The sequence below is a fragment of the Palaemon carinicauda genome, chromosome 11 (genome assembly GCF_036898095.1).
Source record: "Palaemon carinicauda isolate YSFRI2023 chromosome 11, ASM3689809v2, whole genome shotgun sequence".
In the NCBI taxonomy this organism is placed as follows: domain Eukaryota; kingdom Metazoa; phylum Arthropoda; class Malacostraca; order Decapoda; family Palaemonidae; genus Palaemon; species Palaemon carinicauda.
Window position 1 is genome coordinate 124574517 of NC_090735.1, and position 2203 is coordinate 124576719.

Genomic DNA, 2203 nt, shown 5'->3' on the forward strand with positions numbered 1-2203 from the left:
ATTATATCTGGAAAAGGAAATATACAGTATATGCGATCTTCACTAGTATAATTTTGACTAACTAGCTAGAAAATTCTTTATAGCTAAATACTGGGAGCCTCGCACTACTAACTAAATAATTGCCTTTATGGCATGCGACAGCGGTCTTAAAATGGCCGCCTCCTGGGATGGCAGTGCACCACTTAACACACCTAAATTATGTTAATTTAACTATGAGAAGGGAGCTAAAAATTATATACAGGAAAGATTAAATACTTAACTTTCCAGAAGATGAAGATGCTGGATATTCCATGATGATGTTCCTTAAAAACAGATACAACACCGAGAGAAGCGTGTGAGAGCACCGTGCTTAAATGCTACGTTGAAAGGAGTAAGGCGCCGTAGCAGTACAGGGAGCAGGTCCACCGGGTACCTTGATAACGGCTCCCCTTCATTCGCCACTCTTCCCCCTCAAAGAGTAAAATCTATTCGAGGTGAAGATTGCCATGTGTTGTATCAAAAAATACGTCCCCTGATATTATGCGATATCCTTAAAGATATATTGAGGATACTCGCGCCAGGAGATAGAATTCTGGAGACCTATGGTTAATTCTCTGGGAGTATCACTGTAGCTAAATATCCCTTAGAAAGCTGCCTTAACCCTGGATAGGTACGATGGGTCGTTCGCGACACCGAGCGTCAAAAAAAAACAGGTTTTTCTCACGTGACTCACCCCCGTGACTGAATTTGTTGGTGATCGACCTGCAGGAGGTGTCTCCCCTACACGCTCTAGTAGTGTCCAGATGTGCATTGCTGTAGCTGTACTCCTTCCCCGATTTCTGAGACGCGTCGGGGTCGAGCGCGACCGAGTTTACCCTTCTGAGGTAGTTTGCATAATTATCAAAGTTATTACGTATTATGAAATTGTCGTAGAATGGTGCAACTTGTATAGGTTATCAGTTGTGGAAAGTCTTGGTGGATTGTTTGGCTACCATGTGCATGTTTTTTTTTTAGTTAAAATGTCGTTCATCACCACGAGGACCATTTTACCGCGAGTGCCCCTTTTTCATTTTTTTTCATTTTTTTGCCAAGTCATTTTTCCGTAAGATATTGCCAAATAGTGTCGTAAAACTTTTGCTTGTTTAGTGTTGGAAAGTGTGTCTAGATGATCTGGCTACCCATGCGTGACTTTGTTTTTGTCAGATACGACGTAGTTATTGGTATATTGGGTATTTAACTGCGGTTACCAATTTCTGTTTTTTTTTTTTCAATATTTGTAAAAATTACTACGTAGTAAGGAATTGCCGTATATTATTGATTTTTTTTTCATGTTTATGTGTTAGAAAGTGTGCCTTGATGGTTGGGCTAACACGTGCATGTCTTTTTTTTTATCTGAGATGCCGTATATTAGAATGTCTGGCATTTTACCGCGAGTGTCCCTTTTTCATTTTTTTTCATTTTTTTGCCAAGTCATTTTTCCGTAAGATATTGCCAAATAGTGTCGTAAAACTTTTGCTTTTTTAGTGTTGGAAAGTGTGTCTAGATGATCTGGCTACCCATGCGTGATTTTGTTTTTGTCAGATACGACGTAGTTATTGGTATATTGGGTATTTAACTGCGGTTGCCAATTTCTGTTTTTTTTCAATAATTGTAAAAATTTACTACGTAGTAAGGAATTGCCATATATTATTGATTTTTTTTTCATGTTTATGTGTTAGAAAGTGTGCCTTGATGGTTGGGCTAACACGTGCATGTCTTTTTTTTTATCTGAGATGCCGTATATTAGAATGTTGGGCATTTTTCCGCGAGTGCCCCTTTTTATTTGTTTTGCATTTTTTTGCTTAGTCATGTTACCGTAAGGAATTGGAAAGTAGTGTCGCAAAACTTATATTTTTATAGTGTTGGAAAGTGTTTTTAGATGATCTGGCTACCCATGCCTATTTTTTTTTAGCCAGATATGGCGTATATATAAGTATGTGTTCGATTTTCCTGTGATTGCCATTTTTTCGTTTTTTCCCATTTCTTTCAAAATTACTACGTACTAAGGAACTATCACAGAGTAATGATTCATTTATATGTTTATTTGTCGGAAAATGTGCATTGATGGTTTGCCTAGCACGTGGCTGAAATTTTTTTTTTCTGAAATGTCGTAAATTAGAATGGCCATTTTTCCACGAGTGCCCCTTTTTATTTGTTTTGCATTTTTTTGCTTAGTCATGTTACC